Here is a 23,840-nt window from a genome sequence, read left to right on the forward strand (position 1 = left end):
TCCCACCCTGCGCCCAGGACACCCTCCTCAGCAAGCAGGTCTGATCCTGCACTGCCCTAATTCAAACCTGCAAGAGGGTCTCTTGCAGACGAAAATGAGAAATTTCACCAAGGAAAGGTTTCCTAGGAAAATCTTCATTTATTCATCTCTTTTTAGTTGGAGCCCAAGGGGAGCACACTGGGAGAAAGGGCAGGAGCAGTAGAAAAACAAGCTGCTGCTGCGTCATCAGCTCTGTGGTGGTCAAGCCCAGCTCAGGCGGTGTCACTGTACTGCCATGTCGGTAATACTCTCTATTATCAATAGCAGACGTGTCTTTTTGGCCCTCAGGCTCGGCTGGGGATGGTGCCTTGAAAGCGCAGAGCCAGCTTTGAGCAATTCAGTGAAGGTGGGGAGAGTGGCGAGAAGGAATCAGAGCAGAAACCCCAACAGTCTCCACACCACCCCGTGGCAGACCCACAGGGGTGCCGTGACATGAAAGAGGACCCCCCTGATAACAGGGTGGCCCTTTCTGGTAAGTCCTCCTTGGGGAGCCCCTCTGGGGCTTGGTGGCACCCCGTGCTGAGCTGGTGTGACACTGGCTTGCCCCAGCCAGGTCGGGGCGGCCATTTTCGTCTTTGCAGCAAGGCTGAGCCTGCAGGCCTTGTGCCTCCGGAGCCTGATCTACCCCCAGCAGGCACAAACACAAAAAGTAGCTGCATCCATACATTTCTTAGCTCTCACCAAGTCCTGCTAAAGTAAAGAAAACACTACGATTTTAGTGCATCAATCTGATTTTAAAAGCATTTATTTGCAGGTAGGGATCCACAAAAGTTTTGTTTTCAAGGTAGGTCTGGGCAGCTTTTTGTTTAAACTTCCTCTGCTCCTGCACAAATGGCGTCCACCACTGGCGAGTTATGCAGGCGAAGAATTAAGTGGGGAATCACTTTTGTTCCCTGCATCTGATCTGAATTTTCTTTCTTCCACAGCATGTGATATTTGTTCTCTCCCTCAGGGTACTCTTGTCCTTGGATGAGATTTCAGTGATGCTCTTAAATCCTGTTTGGACAGACTTCCAGCAAGCCACAGACAGCTGAAAGCCTGGTTTTGCAACGTGTGAGGTAGGACCATTTAATACATGTCATGATGAGAAGGCACTGGGAGAAGCTGCTTCTTGAGAAAAGGCCTAAAGTGGTGGTCAGGTTTCCAAACCAATGCATCACTTTCAGACCTGAAGGACTGCAGGTAAACTGCTTTGTTGGCCCGCTCCATGGTGACCCATGTCCACTGCCCACCTTGATGGCCCTTCCAGGAGTTCCTCAGGGACACCACCTGCCCCGCATCATGTTCAGCCTGGTCCTGTTAATTCAGGAGCTGGCAAGAACAATTGGCAGAGCTCAGCAGCACCCAGAGGCAATGCTGAGGGCTGGGAGAAAGGTGGGAGACCTGGGAGTGAAGCAGGATGGTGACCACAGCAATATGGTTCAATAACATGCCCATGGAGGTCCTGGCAAGCTGAGCTGTATCCTGTGTTGTCCTGAGCACTGATACAGTTGGATGTTAAATGATCATAAACTTTGGACCTGAAGCTTTACACAGGATCAAACCCTTGAGGAGAAACTCATTTCCCTCTCTTAGTCTTTCTCTCTCAAGTATGATGTACATCAAATTACATCTATGCAGAGGTCACTCAGAACAGGCAGTAGAAGCTGCAGGTAAAGAAAAATGATCAAAGGAATGTTAAAAAATATCAAATATCCCACAGCAATCTGAAGTAATAGCTCAGCTGCTATAAAAGGTGAAATTAAACAGGACAATCTGTAAAGATGTGCCATTTCATGCCAGATAAAGGAGCTAGCTTCTCGTCTGCTAGACTGTTTTATCATCTGCTCTTCCAAGAATCCATCTCTGCTAGTAATGATGTCAAATAAATCTTCACTAAAATGTAAAAATGTTTATGATTGTACTTACTGACCCGTTCCTTTATTAAATGAGGACAATAGGATGATGCCCTGATATTTGCTAATGGGTTACTCCCATCTAACCTTTCCTTGTTCATTCAGATCATCTGTTTTCATTTCATCATACAATAGCTGCCAATAAAATTAAGCCAATTAAATTAAAGGTCTATTATGTTCTTTGAAATCAGGCGAGACCTTTTTTTTTCCCCTCAGTCAATGATCTGAGAAGATTTTTGATAGGGCAGCTGGGAAATCTGGAGCAGATTCTCATCTGCTGTAAATTGGTTTAGCTTTTCTGAAATCAATAGAGTGGCATCAGCTTACCCCAGATGAGGGCCTGAACCCTTATGCATATCAAGAAGCCTCAAGCCTGCAGTTGTGGCAAAATTTAAATCTGGAATTACTCCTTCATGCAATCTCAAAGACCTTGTCCGCATAGGGAAGTACTAACAGTTACATATAACATAAGTTCTGCAGGTAGGTATAGCATTAGCAGCCAGGTATGCAGTGCAGTTACACCATGATCTCTTCTCTATGTAAGTGCCCCTATTCCAGTATAAAATATGACCTTTTAGATTTCATTTTAAATGTGAGCTATTCCCAAGAGGCATAAGTTAGATCAATATAAGACTCCAATGTCACATAGTAGTGTCTGCTCGAAGCTGCCTGCTTTGCTACTCTGATATAAAACATTTTACTGCATTTTTTTCCAGTTGAGGCAAGACCTTAGTATCTCATTCAGTGATTATTTAAATAAAAAGGCAAACAGAGGAGGAATGTTCTACATCCTAGCAAAATCCTAAACTTTAGCCTTGAAATTCCATTTAAATATTTTAAGAACTAGTTCTGGACATTCCAGCTGAAAACAGTCTTTATTTGCAGACAATGCATTCACTCTGCCACATCTTTGAGTGACTTCTCATTTCTGGGCCAGGCTTCCAGTAATTTATTTTTTTTTTTTTGCGGAAATCAGCTGCTTCTTGGAAAACCTCATTTAGTTAGATCATCGTGATTGAAAAGGCTAAGGCTGATAAAGCAGGGTGCCCGTAGTTTGTTTTCCTGCCTTACCATGGGACAGACGCTTTGTGAAGAGCTGAACATGCCCCTCGGACAGGATGTGTAAGTGAGGGGGGCTGACCCGTTTCAAATATCCCCTGTGTGACTCACCGGCTGATGTGGTCCCCAGTTCTGTCTCATCTTCTTTTTGTCCACAGTGCCTTTGGAATGCCTGATCAAAACACGACGGAAAATGTCCTCTCATGTGGTGGGACAGGGACAGATGCCTCCGGTCAGTCGGCGGGAGATGCCAGGTCACAGCCTGGATCTCCAACCCAACCAAGGCAGCGCCTTGGGATAAAGACATCTCAAAGGAGACATGCAAATCCCCTTGTACCTCCTCAGCAGTCGCAACCGGTTTGTAAGCCATACGTGGGACCGAGGTCATGGCCTGGCGAGGTCTGGGGGCTGCTGTAGGAGGCTGAGCTCTCAGCTACCAGGAACCCTTGGAGCGCAGCCTCCAGCAGCAGACAAGTGGCCTGCCTGGTGGAAACCCTGCGCTGTGGCAATCACAGCAGGGTGCGGGGATGGGGCAGCTCCTTCTGCAGGCACGGACGAGCGGCAGCCGCTTGTGCAAAAGGCCACGTGCTGGCATGTGGTCACGGGAGAGAGGAGGAGCTGCCAGAGCCGCTGGGGACTACCTCAAGGAGGCTTCCCGCAAGGTGTTAGGCTGCCTGGTGGGGTGAGGGACACCAGCTGGGACTAGCCGAGTGCTTTCCTTCATTAGAGTGGGAATGAGACTTGCCTTTCTGCAGTCCCAAATGGTAGGCCTTGGGAAGAGAAAGTGTATCTGTTTTAGAGGCCTGGGATATCCTGATTGACCCGTTAGATGGCATAGAGGAGTGAGCTTACTCACATTTCCCCAGAAGGCATTTTTCTGTTTGAGTTTTAGTGTCTTTTCGCTAATAATAAAGAAGGGCTGTAGATCTTTTCCATAAAATTCTTATGGCGCTAGTGAAAATTTCAGGAATAAACCTGGCAAAGACACCATCATTTAACTCACATCACAGTCCTGGATCCTTTTTTCAATTTGAAAGTGTTGCATCTTTCTTAATATTCTCTCTGAATGCTCTGCCAGAAGACAGCTGCAAACCCATAAATCATACCAGTACCGCTAGTAAATTTTAATCTCCATCCCTCTGTTAGCCATCATCCTGAGGAGCTGGCACACACCTAGAAAGTGTTTTATTTGTCTTCCTACAGACTTGATGGCAAAGTTAGCACGATCCCCACCAAGCCTAGACAAACTCTGAAAGGCAAATAAAGACCTGGAGGAGCTCTTTCATAAAGATTGAGAAGAGAGAAAATGCCTTCCCGCAAGCCTTAAAGCAAACTTGGGAATTAACACTGAACAGCTTTGTGTGTATTTCTAAGTGAAAGACTTTGTAAGCAAAGCTTTATTTAACTCTCTGCTGTCAGAAATTCAAACAGCGAAACAGCTCCTAACCCTAATTAACTCAAAATGTTTGACATCTTAGAAAAGCTTTGAAGCACAGAAGGGCTCTCTAGCAGCCAAACCTACAGTGCAGACCAGAAGTTTCCGTACTCAAACATTTTTTATTCGTATCAGGCATTGTATAAACTGCATGAAACCTCACACAAGATCCAGCAATGTCTTTTGCTCCTGGAATGCATTTTTCTTGGATAGAAGTTTTGAAGTGATCCACCCATTCCTAACTGTAAGCAGAAAATCCCAACTTCTTTTCAGACCCAAGGGGCATAAGATCAATACAATAGATACAGTCACAGAGTCTACGCAAGAGGGACTGACTGAGAGGAACAAGGAGGGAGGTGAAAATATCTCTTGCGACAAGATCAGGCCTTCGTCTGAGCTGATCTCCTCTGTGCCACCAAGCAGGGGACCAACCAGAGATACCCTGCACAGGCTTCTTGCCAACACAGTCCTCACTCGGGCTTGAGATTGGCCAAGGATAGAAAGCTGAACAATCTCTTTCCTCAAAGGATCTTATCACTCATTTATGGGTTTCCAACTCTAAACAGTCTCTGAAACTATGCAAACAAGAATTGACTGCTCGCTGCCTGTTAATGACCCTTGTACGTGCAGTTTCATCAGCTCTGTGTAGAACTAATTTTTGCTGAACAGTCACAGCTGAGCTGCTGGAAACGCACACGTGTCATCAATTTCAAGAACCATAAAGGTGAAATTACTCCCGGAGATCCACACCCCTCCTGTAATTGTCGAAATGATGGAGTTATGTTGGGATAAAAGAGGTGTAAAGAAAGACAATACTCGCTTGGCTCTTTATGTGCTGCATCAGGAAAACTTTATCATTTCTGCCATATCAGGTGGATTCTCTGATCACTCACACCTTTGTAACACAAGACTGATTTTGATGAAATTCTTTGTTAATGATTACGTCAGTAGAGTCACACCACTGAAAAGAATACGACATTTCCCATTTGCAATGCACATTAGAAGTCGGTGATGATAACTTCCACAGAGTTACCCCTTTTCAGAAGTGAAGCAGTGGAGCTCAGATGCCTGGATTTCATCAAAGCAACACGCAGCTTTACAGCCACTTCCAGTTGCTCACACAGAAACAGCATCTTGAGATGCTTTACTACCCTACGGCTTACAGAAGCAAACAGAGTAGCCACAGCGGTGCCACAGGTAGCTACTGCTTCTCGTCACATGAAGCCTGGGAGCCCCAGCAGGAGAGCCTGGTGCCAGCAAGATAGGCAGGAGAGGGGGTGCTAGCAGCTGATGTGCTCACAGGAGGAATGGTGTTTGACCAATAGAGGCAGCAGCAGAACGACTTCTTCATCTCCAGATCTGCCTCGTGTCTCTGATTCACTCACAACAGTGGGTTTTGAGAGGAAATAGAAAGATAAAAGTAGAAAGTTGCTGAAGAAGATAATCTGAGTTTGTATATAGTTGCAAATCAGCAACCTTTCCCTTAAAGAATCACTGTCTTCAAGGTGCTCCCATGAGGACTGGCACTCCCTTTGACCAAAAATGAAGTGTTGCTGTGATAAGGATGATCCCAGGGCTGTGGAAGATAGGGTACCATGTTTGGGGTTAGCCGGGGTGGTGTGCCTGGCCGTGGGGCTGCTCAGAGGGTTTGCTAACGGAGGTCATCTGGAGTGGTAACTCACACACGGAGGAGCAAGCCTGGAAGGGATGGTGGAGAGCCCTAGCCCATCCTGGTGGGCAAGGGCTGTGCCTTGCTGACAATGGTGGAGGTGCCTAGATCCCGTGCAGCACGGGGCATGCAGCCGTGGCTCCCACACGCGGCACCCGTGCAGCTTGGGGGCCTGTCCACTACCCCGGTGTGCTGGGGAAAGATCCTGCAGGGCATCCCTGGTGTCTCCACCGGGCTCTCCTCAGGGAAGATCGCCGAGCACTCTCCCTGAAGGCTTTCCCCTGGAAGAGTGGAAAACCACCAGCAGCTGTCAGCAGGGAAGCGCAATTATTGTAAGAGAAAGGGATGATGAGATAATGTACGGACGGGGGTGGACTGCAGCGAGAGAGAACAGCAGTCATTTTATAGCCTGATTTATCGAGCAGGGGTTATTTACGACAATATCCATAGTGCAGTGATGGAACCACAGCTTTCGGGGGGGTGACGTGTCCCAGCCCAGCGCTAACAGCTGGGACACGGGCCTGTGTCACGGGTCCCCACTCTCCTTTCTGCCAGGCAGACCAGACACCTGGGGTGCTTTTTTTTTCTTTTCTTCCTTCTTGTTTGCTAATGTAAACAAGAATTCCATTAAATTCATCTGGGAGCAAAAGCTGGGAGCACAAAAATCAAATATTGCAGGGCATACAGAATCACAGGGCCTGGCAGCACTGCACAAATGTGTCTGTACTTTTCCAATTCTCCAGAATATTCTCCAGATATCCAGATATCCAGAATATCTCCAGTATTCTCCAGAATAACTGGGAGAGACTCGGCTAGCCCTCTGCCAGACACAGGGACACATGGTGCCTTGTAAAACTTGGAGCAGAGAAGAAAGTGACGAGGCCGTGCAGCCCAACTCCCTGCAGATGCAGAAGAGTAGCGTGAGAGCCTTGTGGATCCCGTCTCGCACTGCGGATGCTCTTGCTCCCGGCTGTGTCCCCAGCACCCTCCAGACTTCAGCACAAACAGGTACTCCTTGAACCTTTTACCAGACTGAGGGGGAAACCAAGTCCACATGACAAGAGCATCAATTAAGAAAAGGGCTCGTTAACCCCAATCAGCGGCCAAGTCAATATGTCCAGACTGTGTCCAGGACCTGTGTCACATGGGCGGACCAGCTTTGATTCCCACTGCCTCTGGCATTTCAGCGGCAAGCTGCATTTTGTGGCATAAATTTGTCCTTAGTTCACTCAAAAAGCTCTGCATTTATCTTCGGATGTGTTTGATATAACACGATTTTCTCAATATCATCCTAGTAAGGACCTGTGAGCCACAACCTGCATTCCTCATGCGTTTGATATTTTCAGAAATCAGCTATCGAAATATCCACTCCAAGGGGAACATCTCAAGGAAGAAGTTAAAAATGCCTTTTCAGAAAAATGTTGTTGTAGGAAACTGAGTCTTCTCTCAGGTTTAGAGCTTCAAAACCAGTCCCCCTTACAAAGGCGTGGTTTAAAGGAGAGCATCAGTTTGCATTTTGTTTCTAGACAGACATTTATTAAAAACGCCAAGAGTTAAGCACCTTTCCAGGGAATCTCACTTGTTCCTTTTCTGCCTGCAGAAGGAGAGCAGCCCCAACCTTTCCCCATGGAAGCACACCAAACCTGACACCACACAGCACCTAGGTCTCCCATCTTTCACTCCAGTTCAGGTGAGGAAGCACTGAAAAGGGCTCTGCTGATGCAAAACTGTAGGAAGCAAGATAATCATAGGCACAGTGGTTGTGGTGATGTGGCACCTGTGTAGGATAGGAATAAGACAATTTGTTATGAGAAGAACCAGCAACAGAACCATGGACTCTGGGAAAACTGGCCGTGCTGAAGGAGCATGAGACACCTGAAAAAGCTCTGTCAACATGCTAAGTAAATACACTACAACAACCAAGATGAGCTCCACGATGTAGCGGGTGGCCAGAACAGGTTTTTCTCTGTCTGTGCACACACACGCACATTTATAAATACAGATGCAGGCACACAAGCGCATATATTCAGGTAGAAGTATTATTCAGACAGAGGTCTAATTTTAAGTCGATGATGCCCATTAGAGCAAGATGTAACCAGCAATTTGGAAGCATTTTGAAGCGTTTCATTTTGTGGGTGTAGAGCCGCCAAGTCGCTCTGTAGAGGCAGCAGTGCCTCTCTCCTCGGGAGGCTGTGCTGCACATCCCCAGAAGGCAGGCTGGTGCCTCCACTTTGCCCTGTGCCTTCCACTCCAAGCCAGTCCTAGGCGACAGATAGCATTTGCTGCATTATCACCTCCTCCTGCCCCTTTCGCTGGAGTTTACATCAGCCCGAATCTGGCCGGGCTCATTTAAACAGCTGTCAAATAAAATGTCACCGTGTTTTCCTAAGCACAAAGGGATTTAGAGAGCCTAGCGCAGCAAGTAGCAATGTAAAACCACTTGCTTTACAAGCACAATCTTGCTGATGCAAAGCATAAGACATATGCCGAGGGAAAGTTTAATAGTCACCTGGAAAAAGCATTAACTTGAACTACATCCATTTTCTAATGGCATATTGTGTATGTAACAAAACACCCACAAATAATTTCGGGACCAGGGATGTTCCCCCTTCTAATTGTTTTCATCATGGGGCCGCCAGGGCTCTTACGTGCGCTTTCGACTGCCGCTGTGAAATATGTGTTCCCTGTTTGTTCTTGTTCTGCCTCTGCAGGAAATCAGGGACTCTGGCTTCCTGTAGGCTGCAGATGCCTTATTCTTTGTATTCCCCAAATAGGAAGTCCTGGGGTCATTCTGCCAAATATATGGAAACTCAATTTCATTTCAACGCAGGATTAATCACTAGGAAGTGTCAGGACATTGATGGTCCGATAACAAGACAGTTACAGCAGAAACCTTTTATGGGCACCAGAGCTAAAGCGTTTGGCGACAGACATGAAACTGTACGTCTCTGCATCAAACGGGGAAGGAAGGCTACCTGATGAGAAGGAAGGCTACCTGACGAGAATTAGTGCCGGCAATTGTGGTAGCTGTGGGTTTTTTTTAATGCCCTGTAAACCTCACCAAACTTTTATCCCTCCTTAGATTTTTCAGAGGAAGGTAGATTGCTCGTGATGACTAACCCCGGTTTTTGATGACTAAGCTCTATGTTTTTGCTCTGCAAATCACAACAGTCTGCAGCGAGCGTCCTCTCGCTTACAAAAGGCTGGCAATCACACACCTCCGCTCAGTTGAAGGAGAGGCTTCTGGTTTGCACCCTTGCGAGTCAAAGACCAGTTGCCAGTGCATGTGAGTCAAAGACCAGTCCCCTGTTTCCAGTGCATGTGAGAGGGGGGCAGGTTTTCCAGGCTAGCAGATGCAATAAGAACACTGGAAAAAAAAAAAAAAAACACTCGCTGTATTTAAGTCCATAAGCAATTAAAAGGAGCTTCCCCAAACGTGTTCAGACTTTCTGCCTAAAACATTATCCAAACACAGCCAACGCCATCTTGCTGGGACATGAGCAGCTGTTGTTATCCCACTTTAAAGGCTGGGTGAAGTGAGGTGCAATGACAGAGCTTGGTCTGCACCCACAGAGTTGGGCTCTTCTCCAGCACCCAAATATCGACAGCAGCAGTCTTTATGCAGTGCCCAGCCTCCGCTCAGGGCTTCAGATAGCTTGCAGAAGGGCTGCTTCACATAGCATCCAGTTTTGGGCCCCATCAGCATGACCTTCCCATCTGAGCGGGTGAGCTCCTGCAGGCCCCATCTCTCCTACCACACCCTGCTCAGCTCGTTAGATATTTTAACACTTTTTCGGAGGTCTGGTTTTAGGGACAGGTACAACATTATATTACCGTGACACTGGGCCGTGTTCATCTTAGCTGTAGTGGTGACAGAAATGCAGTTCTGCAAGTGATTAACATGTTTTATGGCAAGCCATTAAGGAAAAGACAGGGTTGCGTGAAGTGTTTCATGAGTAAAATGTCACCTCCTGCCTTAGAGGAAGAGATCTGTCCAAATGTTAGACTTTGCAAAGACAGCACACTTCTAAAAACATACTCAGATTAGCATTTTCTTGGAGGAATAGTTAAAGGGGAGGGAGGAATCTCCTTCACCGCCAGCAAGAGCTCCTTCACAGAGACCAGAAGGCACACAGTGCTGTGCCTGAGTGCTGAGGAGCTCTTGTCTGCTCTGCAGAGCCCCTACCAGCAGCTAAGCTGCCTGATTTATGTCAGCGACGGCTCCTAAAGGAGGCTGAGCTTTTATGTGGAAGGGGGTGATTTGGAAGATTTATTTTAATGTCTTCCCCGAATGAAATAAGCTGTATTCTTCTGCAGGTCCGAATTCTGCTTACTACGTGGCTTTTCCTGGCCTACCTAACCTGGTTTGGGAAATAATCACTTTTTCCCAGCAAAACTTCTGAACGTCAGCTTAACTGAAGAGGCCGATGCAGCAGCAAGCACACATAAAAGAGGGCAGCCTAGCAGAAATTAAATATAAAGGTGACAAGAGGCAGGAAACATGGGATAAAAAACAAACAAACAAAAAAAAAAAACAGGCAAGAAAAGGATTCCCAATTGTAAATCACTTTTGTCATGGGCAAAACCCTGTCACGGGCTGAGTCCAAAAGAAAGACATCAAAAAAGGCATAAAGTGTGGTCCCAAAGGAAATGGCCGTGCTCTGGAGGACACAGAAACTGGGGATGTGAAGAAGCTGAGACCCAGAAGAACGGATCCTGCTGAAATTTGTCGTGATATCTGTTTCAGTATTTAAATCCTGAGTTGGAATAGACAAAATACATGAGGAACAGCATTTCGTCAACTGAAGGGTTTCCCCAGAAGCCCTGGGCAGGCTTGTGGTGTGCACGCGCGTGGATCGGCCGCAGCCTGTGGTGGTGGGTGCGAACAAAGGGGATGTGCCTGGCCCTGTGCCGGCCAGCTCCAGCTGCTCCGGGAGGAGCTGGCACCAACAAGGAGCCTTCAGGGCCTTTTCCAGCCCTTGGGAGGCTGTTCTGGCACTGACGTCTTCTCCCATGCCCCTTAAGGACATCTCCACGCAGCTGGGAATGGGGAAAGGGGCGAGGGGTCCAGCAGGGATATACCGAGAATAAGGCGACCAGCGAGCAAGAATTACATTTCGCAGAAAAGAAGCAAGGAGCAGGATTTCAACACTTGTTCCCGGCTCCATGCCAGAGCAGGAACTGAGTTTTGGATGGCTTCATCATGGGGAAAGGAGGGAGGAGAAGGGAGCGGGGGAAAGGGCGAGGGGAGCACGTGGAGAAAGCTGGAGAGGAGCCCTTGGTGGCAGCCGGCATGAGCTGGGGCAAAGCCAGCGTGCCTGAGGTCAGGCATGAGGAGCACTTAGTCCTCAGCATGGCCATTCATTTCCTCACTGTTTTTTTAAAAAATACATATATTTATAGGACCATTCAGGGCAGGGAAGCTCTTTGAATCAGTGCCTGGCTGTCAGGGGCCGACCCCGATGAAGGCAGGAGTAACTCAGAATGCTCCTTTCACACCAGCTCCCCAGGTGTCCTCCCGGTTGGATGTCATTAGGGCTGATCTCACCTGACCCTACATTGCTGTCACGTTGATGTAGCACCAGTGATGGCTCTTAGGGGCTCACCTCCCAGAGCAATTTAGGGGGGCTTTCTCTTCCTGCCTTGACATTCTTCTTTAAAGGTCCTCGGCTTGTGGAAGTGTGAAACCTTTCAGCTCTATGACAGGAAATTCTTCAAAAGAAGGTGCTTTCTCTGTACTCCACGCCATCCTTGGAGCTTCTTGCAGCAGCTAAGCTTCTACCCTAAGGTGCCCTTGATCGTGTTGCTGCTTGCACAGCACTCCAAAAAGTGTACTGCCCATTTCCAAAACCCACGGATTGCCAAAGGAAGCCTTGAAGCTGCCCGCACACTGCTAGGTGCTGAAGATGCAATTCCTTTCCCCACGTGAGCATCTGCCGGGCTCCGCAGCGCTTCTTGCAGGCCAGGAGGTCACTTCTGGTTTCAGGGCACAGGCTGCAGCCTCTGCAAACGAGGACTTTCCTGCCCGATACAGCCCTGGATGCTGGCCAGGTGGGGATGGTGCTCAGGCACCACCGCGGCTCTGCTGCGTTCCTCATGCGCGCAGGGAAGCCCTTGGAGGACAAGCTGCCAGACAAATGCATCCCCAGGAGGGGATAACCCGGGTGAGCATGGCCACGGAGTAAAGAGATGCTTGAGCCTGTGGAGGCGACGGGAACCAGGCACTCGGAGAAACATTTTAAAGACACCCAGTGGGGTTTTCAGAAGACCCCCATCTCCCCACCCATTTATTTTAACAAAAGCTGGGGACCAACAGGCTTCCAAAAAACCCTCTGCGCCAGCCGTTCCCCTGGCCAGACGGCGGTGAACCAGAGTGGCCACGCTCGCTCATTGAATTATCTTCAACTCAGGGTCCAGCATCTGCACGGCTTGGCTCCGCCACGCTGGCTCCGTGCCCGCTGCAGGAGGACACGCAGCACCTGATGGAGCACGCAGCCTGCTGCTGGAACAGCGCCAGCCCATCCAGAAACGCGCTGGCTGCTGAACACAAAGCAGCAGAGGGGGGACTGAGAACGGCAGTGCGCCGCTTCGTGTGATCTGGGGGCAGTGGTGCTAAGTGCCCTGAAAACTGATTTACCGTCTCGTTGAACCACGGCCTGCGCTGCTTGGGAAATTTGGAATAACATTTCCAGAAATACCTAAGTGCTCACGATGAATTTTACTGCCAAAAATTAATTTCCTTCATTTCCTCTTTTTCCTCCCACTTTCTCCCCTTATTCCCATTGCTGTTTCAGGAGCAAAGAACTGATGTCATTGCCATGAATAGCTCTGAATTCATTTGCTTACAGTTTTGGGCAGGGAGATTTTTTTTTTTTTATTTTTTTTTTCCCACCAGAAGGTCTTATTGCATTCATTCTCTCCTCCTTCCTTCTTGCACCTATGCCCGGCCTCTTCCTCCCTGCACTAGCATTTCGAGACTCCCCCTCGCCACTCTCCTAGTGGAGGCATCACTACTGAGTCATCCCTCCGCATCCAGCCCATTGCTAACCCACCTCGTGCCGTTTCCTTTACAAGGGTTGCTCACTCTTCTTCCCCACATCCACCCCAGCGGTCCATGCTCTGAGCGTCTTCACCCTCAGTCGCCCCTGTTACCCCCTCTCCACATTTTCTCTCTCCTTCCTCTGGAGTCTGCATCATTTAAGGTGACGCCCGCCCCTTTCCCCTACCTGCTGTTTATTTGAAGGCATCCCTCAGATGTCCTCCCAAGTTTCTGGCCTTTATTTTTCCTCACACGAAACTCACTGCCTTATCCTCATCCTTACAGTCACTGAGGGACAGCAGGGATGGGCTTGGCAACCTTTCCTTCTGATGGTTTTCCATGGGAAATAGATTTCCCTGTTTGGTTTCTGCTTTTGTTTCCCTGCTCTGCTCCGGGAGCCAAAGTCCCGAGACATCCTCCCAGAGAGGAGGCAGCCCCAAAGGAAGGAGGTCCGGCTGCTCACCGAGGCTGGCGACACAAAGGAAAAGCCTCTCCAAAAGCCTCTTTGCGCCTTTGTGCTGCGGAGGGTGACTCAGAAGACAGCCCTAAGCAGACCGTCTGTGCAAGGTGTGAGAGGACGTCACAGGTCCTCCAGGTCTTTCCTTCCTCCTCCTGCAGCCCTTTGCTTGCGAGCAGGTCGCTTCTCAGGCTGCCTCTGCCCGGGTGTCTGGGAGCTCAGCAACACCTGGGATGAGCATCGCAGGAGGAGGGAACGATACTGAGTGTTTTTCAAAGAGGAGCTGGGGCTCCTCTGAAGCGTTTGAGTCCTCATATCAGAAGCTGGTTGTTATCACTGTGGAGGAAACGCACTTGAGAGAAGCCAGCTGCAGTCAGGGACCACGATAGCTGATAGTTACAATACAGGAGGCTGCGTGAGTTTTTACATCAGGGTCAGGAGCTTCTCCTCTGGCCCGTACCAGCCTCTTCGTGGTTCTTGCCAGAGAAGTCCAGTGTGCAGAACGGAGGTAAAAGACGGGTGGGGAACAGGGTACAGCTCACCCAAAGACCGTTCTTTCAGAGGTGTATAAACGCAGCCTGTGTCGCCGCGATGTCAGATGGCAAAACTCAGTCACCCAAGTAAAAGGGAAAATTATAGGGTGCTTTGCCAACAAAAAGAAAGAAAGAAAGAAGTGTTGAAGTGGCAACAAACGATTCGACCAATAACAGCAACAACCTTTCAGCAACTATTCAGGCACTGGCTATTCAGCCAGTCGCTTTTGCTGCCTTTTTTATTAGCCACATAGGATGGAGGTTATACGACCCTATCCGGGTAACATTGTTAAACCAGGAAAAGATACGACAGCAAAACAGTTTTTCTGTGGCTTAATTAAATGGCCTCGATCCAAACTCCACTGAAGTCAATAAGAAACCTTGCCACTGCCTTTAACGACTTTGCATGACTGAATACTCCCAGCAGGGCTTTAATAGGAAAAAAGAGTGAAGTTCAAGCTGCAAAATACAAGATAGACTCTGTACAGCAGGAAAGCTGCTGACATGCTTCCATGGCATAGGTAGCTCTCACTGATGGGAGAAAGGAGGCTCTGACCTGATGGGAGAGCTGTGGGGATCTGCATCTTCGTTTTCTCTCTGTGGACTCAAGGAGCCACTTGTGATTTACGTGAATAAAATATTTTTTTTAATTATAAAATGTACGCTATCAAAGCGCCAAAGTGCACCTCTGTACATCTGGGAGAGGTAGAGTGTGCTGACACCCAGAGCTTGTTTTCTTACTGTGCCAGATCTTGATTATGCTGAAGCGAATGGAAACACTTCCACAGAGTTCAGCAGGATGGTGATCTCCCTGGGAAGGGCTGGCACTATTCAGGGCACACTGTTGCACACACTGGACTTGCTGGTGCTTTGCAGACTCCCTTTTGTAGATGCTTCTTGTTTGTAAGTAAAAGTACTTAGATTAACGTTGCAAAAACAAATAGTCTAATGTTGTTACATTTTAAGGGCACATTAACTTGAAAGAGCAGCCAAGTTTGTTGACTAAAATGATTTACACAACTCTAAGGCCACTAAACAACTATTTCTCAATGTCTCATCGGCAGCGCAGGGGAGCAGGAGCTAAAAATGCCGCAGCTCAACAAACAGTTCTGTGTTCCTGCTGTTGATAAGTACATGATGTTTCTTTGTAAATAAAAGGCTGTCAGGGGTTGCTTTAATTTAAAAAAAAAAAAAAAAAGCAACACCACAAACAAATAACATGAATAATTTCTAGGCATGTACTGTCCTCTTTCCCTCCTTTCATTTCCCTCATATGACTCCATTAAACTATCCCCAACAAATCCTCTGCACTATGCCCAGGGTTCCCAAATTACCTTCAAATAGGCTGCTGTCTGGCCAAGAAGCAACCCCTAACACGGCTGATATAACGCTACAGCCCTTTGGTTGGCAGGGACAGGAATGCCCACGTGTCAGTAAACAGCATTTACATGAAGGGATCATCCAGAGTGCCCAGTGCCTGAGAGATGCTGAACATCCTCCACCACCAAGGATTTGGAAGAAATTAGATTTTTTAGCGGTCCCGATCTAATGCCCATTGCAGGTGGACATTGATTAAGAGCTCAGTCAGGATTTCTACTCTGCCCATCAAGTGCCCAGGTGCCTTGCCAAGGAAGCCGGATAAAGTGGAGATGTTTTTTAACAAAGCAGGCGAGGGAGGTGTAAGACAAGCAGATGGAAACTGAATTCAGAAAAACATTGTGCTAGCAGGCATCTAATAGTGAGAGCAATCAGTCAAGGAGCTCATTACCAAGGGACACTGTGCAATCCCCACTTCTTGATGTCTTTACATCTAGGCAGGCAAAACTGCCCTAACAGGGCACTGTTCAACCAAAAGCTGTCGTGCTTGATTTTAGGACCTGAAGGATAAAATCCAAAGTCTTCCACTGTACAAAGGTCAAGCAAAGCGAGGACAAAGGATTTAAAAAAAATTGAAGATATGAATGGAGCCATTAAAAAGCCTCGAAAAGTTTTCGTCCCTGTCAAAAATGTAGGAGAAGCAGGATGGGAGAGCATGTTTTGCAGCTGAGCCGCAGGCAGGGAAAATACCAAGAGGCACTGCACGGCTCCATCTGGTTTGGTAATTTCTTCGGCCACGACTGCCAAACAACAAAGACATCCTCGCTGATGTGTTGACTCCAGCAGGTCTAGTGAAGCATGAACCCTGCCAGCTTTCACAGCTACAGAAAGAGATGAGAACCACTGTTTAATGTCATCCAGTCACATAAAACATAAATATGTCCTAACGGAGGTATGCAAAGTACTCGCCTTACTTCCTTTGCTACGCCAGCTCAGAATGTGTTGTGCTGCTGCAGTAAAAATGGTCAAACTACTGAATGTCAGATCTGGGGCGTACCTCTCCTATCTTACACTGTCTGTCTTTTCCCTTGGATTTCCATCTGTTCTCTGCAGGGAGCAAGAGAGCCTCACTGTAAGTAGACAGACGTCTCGCAAACTTGATTCTCACTCGGGTCCTACATCCTTACTGCGCATATTCATTACATAGCTCTGTTCTGCCACACAAAGACGTCTGGTCTTCTGCCTGTGATATGGTTATTTGCCAGAAATGATTTCAAATAGAGCAGACAATGAGCCTGTTACTTAGTTTTCTGATAATTTTGTTCTGTCACACTGAGCCAAAATGATAACATCGGTGCTCAAACAGCTCCTACACAGATGCTGTCTGAGACCCGTTCTCCTCCTGGAGATTTGCTGACCAGCACAAGACAGAACAGGAAAACATCGCTTTGAGAAACATTTGGCAGTATCTCCGGGATGCAGGGATAAGACCACGCATTGAACTCTCTTTACATAAACACCAATAGGGGATAAGTCAGAACTCTTGAAATCAGTATGTCACCTTATTTCAACATCCAACTAAAGTTTGATGTGAAAGTTCAGTCAGAGCTGTATCTGGCCCCGTGATTTATAGTGTTTACTGAACTTGGGAGCCAGCATGATGGTAAAATATCCCAGATATCTCTTTAATCTGGATAGTTTATATCCAAAATCATATTTAACTGCTGGAGGATGGGGAGGAGGGAGAGTCACGTTTTGTGCTTTGTTTTATGCTGTGCTTCTGTCCTTGGGCCGGAGAGGAGAGGAGAGGAGAGGAGAGGAACACATCCATGGGGAAGGGCAGAGGCCTTGGGATTTCCCCCCAGATGTGTGCCACAGGGCAGGAGGCTCAAAAGAGAAAGGCATGGGCCAAGCTTGGCACATGAGGCAGCTCAACTGACTGCCCCTCCCTGGGAGTGAACAAACCAACAATTCAGTAATCGTCCCCCTGGGACATGTAGCTATGCATATGGATTTTTAAACACCATTTTTTACATTATTTATAATATAAACACACATACACATATAAAACTCGAGAGACCTTTTCTTGAAGATGTTTAAATATGGTGGGAAGCTGTCCTGCTTCCCTGCTGGCAAGGCCCTGACATGGTTCTCATGTCTCTTCCTTTCTCCACAGATGTCTTCAGGAGACGGTGGAGGTTTTGTGCTTGCTCCAGTCCCTCGGGAACTGCTGGGGCAAGGGATGAACCTCCACAGGGGACACTGGACGAGGTGAGACCAAGCTGCCCCAGGGCAGGAGCTCTGTCATGTCTGGGAGTTGTGTGAAAAGTGAGGCCTGCCATCCAGAGAGCACAGCAGCTCAGCTACATTGGTGCAATGTGGCAGGACCCCAAACTGCCACAGGTCCCAACACAAAGCTGCTGCGGGTGGCACAGGCACGACACAACACCTGGACCAACACCAGGCCCACCCACAAGTGCAACGCTGGCTTGTTGGGATGGTGACGAGACCGAACAAGGCCCAGGGCTTCTCCAGGACACCATGACAAAGACATGGTCCGACGGTCCTCCCTGAAAAGCCAGCATTTTCTGACTTTGAGTCCTGAAAACACTCATCACCGGACAGTCGAGGAGGCAGACCCAAGTGATTAAACCAGCAAGAAAACGCCAGAGAGGAGATGATTTCACTGCACTATTGAAAGCACATTTCAACAGATAAGCCTAGCAACAGCGGCCCTGTCTCCAGGCTGACTCCCAACAATGAGCTCCTGCTATAGCTCCCTGTCATCCCACTGCACTGCTGCGGATGAGTGAATGAATGAATAAATAAATAATCTATTGCAGCGTTCGTGCAATAAGCCGAATATTAGCATGTGGCTCTCAAGACAACCTTTATCGAAGGAAGCAGCATTTATATTGGAGAAATTTATCTAAAAATAAATGATTATCGCTCATGTATACATAGAAATACTGAGGGCAAGATATGACTTTCTATAACATGAAATGACTCATTTTCCCCCCTGAAGTTTTAGTGAGTGTCGAAGATATGCACTTCTAAGAGTGAATCACTCCAAATGGCCACTGGGTGACTGGCTGGGATTGAACTAATCGTGGGGAGGAGAGCTGACGTAAGAGCCAGGGGACTGGGAATGCATGGGCTATTTGCAGGGCAAGGATGGCAGGCATTAGCACTCAGTTGTCACTAGTAAATCTTAGATTGCTTTGACAGGTGGCAGATTGCGAGACGTGAACGGCTACAGCTTCCAGGGGAACACTCTTTTCATGGAAAGTGGGATGAGGCCAAGGGAACAGCCCATATTTCTTTTTTATGTATGTGCGCAAACACACACACACGTGTATATATGGCTGTAAAAAATAAAGCGTATCTTTTATGGATAAGTAAACTAACTTGAACCCTCGTTTATATTTGCTAGCTAAACCCAGGAGTAACAACTCAAGCTTTCTGGAAGCAAAGCTCAATTGCCAGCCTCCAGAACAAGCCAAAAAAAGTTATGGTGAGTTATCTACAAGCCTCATAAGCACGAGAGAATCCAACGGCTCCCCAGATATTCATGGGAGAGTGTGAGGCTGGATTCAAACCACTCCTGGGACAAGCATTGACCAGATTGTGGTGCCTGAAGTGAGAATACGTTATAAACATATATATATCCCACCCCTTTGAGAATACGTTATAAACACATAAATATCAGCTTCGTATTGGAGCCATGTCCAGAGGAGGGAAGTGAAAGAGAAGCAAGCCATGCCTTTTCAAACGAGTTCACGGCGTTTAGCAGTCTCCCGTTACACGCTGCTTACAGCAACCTGGCCGATAGGGAAGGAAAGATCCCAAGAAAGCCCTGCCATCCGGAGGAACTCCTCCTCCTCCAGAAGCAATGTAAGCACAACTGTACTTTGCAATAACAAATGCCAGCCATGCAACCCATCGCCCAGTTAAAACAGGCTGCAGCAGCAATGCACCAGTGCTGTGTAAATGGCTGGACGTGCAAGCTCATGTTGTACTACCAGCTACTTGTAGCCCCCTGCATACGGCCCCGTGCCTGATGCATGTGTGAGTGGCTTATACCTGGTGAATTCAGTCACCGAGCTGGGGTCTCGCACGCACTTTGCACCTTGCTAAGGAACTGCTTGGTATGGCTGGGTCTTCTGTTCTCCAGCCCTGTGGAGAGCAGCCAACACAGCTTGCCCTGCATTTTGTAGGGATGTTTGTGGAAACAAGTGACACTGGGGTACAAGTTTCGCTGTGGGCTATAAGAAAACATGAAAATCAAGCCAAACTGATTCAAGCCAAACTTGTTACGAATGAATGTTTCCTCAGAGGACAGAGCTGTCAAGCAGAAGGTCTCTCAGAGAACAGGAGAAACCTCTTTTGACTAATACAATCTGCCAGAAATGATGAAATACTGGAAGGAGTTTGAGAATGAAATGCGGGTATTCCCAGCACTGCCACGGTGATTTTGTGTGACCTCTTTGAACCAGAAGCTCTGCCTGCCCTCCCAAGGCAGAGACAACAGGAATGCGTGTGGTTTCACCCCCTCCTAACACACCAGACAGGTAGGGATTTTAAGCCGATGAATTATTTGCTGTAAACATTCTTTTCCACTTTGCTAATTGTTCCCATACCCACTTGGGCGGCTATAAATGTGTTTGCGATTATTGAAGAAGAGAGGGATGCAGCTGCGCTCCATCCCCATGCAAACCCTTCACACCACGAGGCTGCAGTCAGCCCATGCCCAAGGCACAGAGCTGTGCAGCTGCACATCCACAGCCAGCTGCTGCTGCAGGGAAAGGGCCGGCCTCGCTAATGAGCCTCATGCAGGAGCACAACAGGAGGGCAAACCACTTGGGTTTTTTTTGCTGACATGGAGTTATTCAGTTACACTTCCCAGTCCCATGGTAACTGGTGGCCAAAGCCACAAAGAAACCCCAAACTAACCTGATGAACTGTTCCAAATACTGGTAGGTTTTCATTTCCTCTTCCTGAGAACAGTCATATAAAAATCATATGAAGCCCTCTAGCCTCAAGAAAGTGGAGCCCTCAACAGCGAGTAACTCGTGGTTTCTAATGAAACGAAAGTTTCTGGGTTCTTTTGGGAAGAATTCCAACAGCTATAGTGGTGCAGCTTATCTAGAGGGAAAGGTACTGTACACAAATATGGACAAACTGCTTTCCGATCCCACAGCACCCCAGCTCTGCTCTGATTCCAAAGTGGGTAAGTGTTAACTGCAGTTTCCATCCTCCACCAGAGGACGGTCAGAGGACTGTCATGCCAGTGGGTGAGAAGACTTTAGAAACCACACAGACAAGATCTAAAACCTGCACATGTGAGGCTAGGGACTTCAATGTGACATGCTTATTTAACACGGAGCCAGGTTTTCTGTCTTAAAGCACGCAATAGTTGATACCTGAAGGACAGACTCTGGCATGAGCAATTTTGGTAGGTATATTCTATTTTCAATGGCTGAGACTCTCCTTTGGAGAATAATTAAGTATGCGATATATGGTCTAAAACAGCCAGGAAAGAGATTGAAAATACAGAAAATTGAAAGGAAATTATTTCAAACTGGAGTGCTTTGACTCTGGAAACTAAGTTATAAATGCTTTTGAGAACCTGCATTTATTACTTGCAATAAATAACTTTTCTTCCAAACACGCCTTTGTGTGAGAGACAGATTAGCAGTGCAAGTGGAGCATATTTCTGCTGTGCAGAAGTTACTTATTTTAGAATAATGGACGTCACAAATTGGCCCTGCATAGCAACACTCATTGGAAAAAGATCACAGCTCCACTTAACACAAAAGTGCAATCTTGAAGCCCATTGAAACTGAAGTGTCTTCACAGGGCAAGCACTGAAGTAGCGCCTCATTTGCGTAAAGCCGGACAATTGCTCCTCTTCCATACACAAAAAACCGCTTAGATATCTGCTGTGCAGGGGGAAAGGCTCCTTAATCACATTACAGAAAATGAACATCCCAAGGTTAAATCCTGGTGCTGTGGAGTACATCGGTGCTTTATAAAGTCATCTAAACAGGATTTATACTAACCACAGATCTTCATGCTGCAGTGAACATATGGAGCTTACCTTTAAACTCAGGGGGATGCTTCTTCCTTGTAAGAAAAGCAGTTCTGAAAAAAAAATTTAGGTACATAAGGTCTGATTCTGCACTACATTAAGCCTGTTTTACAGTTGTGTCACTGCAGTGAAAATCAATGGAGTGGCACTGGTGAAAAAAAAAAAAAACAAACACAAAGTAATGATGAGAATTAGCCCGGGCTCTTTAGAAAGCAGTTCATGTAGCCATTCCCTCAGGTTTTCTCCAAGTCCATTATGCTAGCTGTGATGTGGCAAGAGGATGTAGGAAAAAAAGGCCGTGAGATGGCAAACCCATCCACTCTTGTTCGCCTGTTTTATGGCATTCCTGTCTTTCTGCCTTTGCATCATAACTCTGCTTTCCTTCAAGGAAAGGAAAACTATCAGACCTAGATTTATGCTCGCTAAGTGAGCTTGCTTTCCTTGCAGTTTTTCTGCGAGAAGCAATTACACCTGGATTTGTTCCACTGCTTCTTGCCATCCTGGCAGGACAGCTGGGAGCACGGGCCATAAGTGAGCGCGGTAATAAATGGGAGCAGGGGACGGCTGCTGATTTACACCGGCGGAGGATCTGTCTCATGAGGCTTGCTATCAGGCATGTTACTTCATTTCTGGAGTCTCCACTGGCAGACATGGAAAAACCGCTCAAAATATTGCAGACCCTTTCAAAGTCACCTTGAAAGCGCTTCTGTGTGAGCAAAAAGGCAGCAGCTCCTCTGCTGCCACGTGTCCATCCCAGTGCCCACTGCTCCCTGCCAGCTCCTCCAGGATGCCCTGCTTGGGGCTGGATCCAGCCCCACCAAAAATTTCATCCCCAAGTTTGCTATGGGCTCCATCTTTGAGACTGAGGAGAACAGTTAAACCTTCTGTGCCTCATTTGCCTACCTCCAGTGCCAAAACAACAGCATGCCCTCTCATCCACCCTCCAGCTAGTGCATCAGCTTTTGGGGTAGCACCTGCTCCACGCCACTTCACAGTGTGAAACTCTGTTCAGAGCTTAAAAAGCAAAGGTGGGTTTCACCTTGTGCCCTTTTTCTGTCCGAGCAGCCCTACCCAGGGCTTGGGCACAAAAATCCCGAGCAGCGGGAAGGCAGGCTGGGTGCTGGGGCTCTGCTCGGTGTCACCAGGCCCAGCTGGCTGCAGAGGTGGCTGGCGTGAGACAGCTGGCAGCAGAGAATCACATGAGCTGGGAGCAAAAGAAAGCCTAGATGAGCACAAAATTGCTTAAAAGAGGGGGTCACTGCTGGGGCCATGGCCCTGGAGAGCTGAGAGGGGAAAGGAGACAGGACAACTGAGCAAAAATGCGGGGAAGGGGCAGGGCAAAGACCAGGACAAAGCACTCTACAGATGGACCAGCTGCCTCCCAGACCCACAGCCCTGTGTTTGAGGGCCATGCCCATGCTGGAACAGCTGTGGGGCAGGGGCACAGGGCTTTTCCCTTAGATTAATGACTTATTCAAAGGCCACACAGCTGTCATACCATGTGCCCTGTTCCCATTTTAATTTTAGCAACCTCACATACCTCCTGGGCTACTTACAAGGTTAGAAATGGGGGATTTCCAAGGGAAAGCTGCGGGCAGCCAGCCTGGCAGAAGTTATTTGCTCTGGAGATGGCACAGCTACCTGGACATCAGCAGCTGGAAGATATATTAAGGCTCTGCAAGGTGGCTGCATGTCAGCTGCATGGGGTTTCTGGTTTGGTGTCGCTGTCCCTGGAGGTAAAGACGAAGTGCCATGACTTCCAGCAAAATGACAAAGCAAAAGATTAACTGCAGGAATTCACTCAGAGACAAAGTAATGAGGTAGGGAGAAAACTGTGCCTGCAGGACTCCTCTGTTAATCTGTGGCTGGATGAATTACTCCTGACAGCGTGCTCAACTTGCCCACTGGCAACGCGGTGGGCTTGAGATTTTCTGCAATGCCCAACAAAGTATGAGATTCAACGTTAGTTTGTGGGGACGCGGGGACAGATAGAGGAAAGAGGGAATAAGGGACATGGAGGGAATGGAACAAGGTAAAAAGTTAGCTTAGTCAGTGTCGTAGCTAGAAGGAAATACAGGTAAACACAGCTTGCCCATTTCTAATTCAGACACTTCCTTCCTTCACACACGAGGAAGCAGCCAGAGGAGTGAGTTTACCCACCTCCTTCCTTACCAGCTCCCATTAAGCCACACTGTATTATATTTAGTTGAACAGTCAACAGCAGCACTGACCTTTAGAGCACTATACAATCCTTTGTAACCCTCCTGTTTAATAAAAGAGCCCACTATCCTAAAGAGAGGCAGCTG

The 23,840-nt window shown here is 47.7% G+C and overlaps 1 long non-coding RNA gene across 1 annotated transcript; it reads right to left on the bottom strand.

The window, feature by feature from the left end:
• Positions 1-1,535: 1,535 nt before the first annotated feature.
• On the bottom strand, positions 1,536-23,840 carry LOC118247637 (uncharacterized). Its single transcript, XR_004778514.2, has 5 exons — positions 23,766-23,840; positions 23,091-23,264; positions 21,544-21,587; positions 3,105-3,165; positions 1,536-1,685 (listed from the first exon to the last, which is right to left on the bottom strand). It is a non-coding gene; the product is annotated as an uncharacterized LOC118247637 (long non-coding RNA).

This window comes from Cygnus atratus, chromosome 1, assembly GCF_013377495.2.
Source record: "Cygnus atratus isolate AKBS03 ecotype Queensland, Australia chromosome 1, CAtr_DNAZoo_HiC_assembly, whole genome shotgun sequence".
Taxonomy (NCBI): domain Eukaryota; kingdom Metazoa; phylum Chordata; class Aves; order Anseriformes; family Anatidae; genus Cygnus; species Cygnus atratus.